Here is a 211-nt window from a genome sequence, read left to right on the forward strand (position 1 = left end):
GGAAAGAGAGAGGATGAGATCTAGTATGAGGGAGAAGGGGATACAGGAAATTAGTTGAAAGAGTATATTGAGTATTTAGATATAGTTTCAAATATTTCGTTATATTTTTTAAGAGAAACGGGGTTGGCAGTTAGGATTTAGTTTCTCCCTGTCTCTGACCTACATACCAGTACAGTAGGTGGCGGTAATGCATCATAACGTTGGATGCCAA

Source organism: Coregonus clupeaformis, chromosome 17 (assembly GCF_020615455.1).
Source record: "Coregonus clupeaformis isolate EN_2021a chromosome 17, ASM2061545v1, whole genome shotgun sequence".
NCBI lineage: Eukaryota > Metazoa > Chordata > Actinopteri > Salmoniformes > Salmonidae > Coregonus > Coregonus clupeaformis.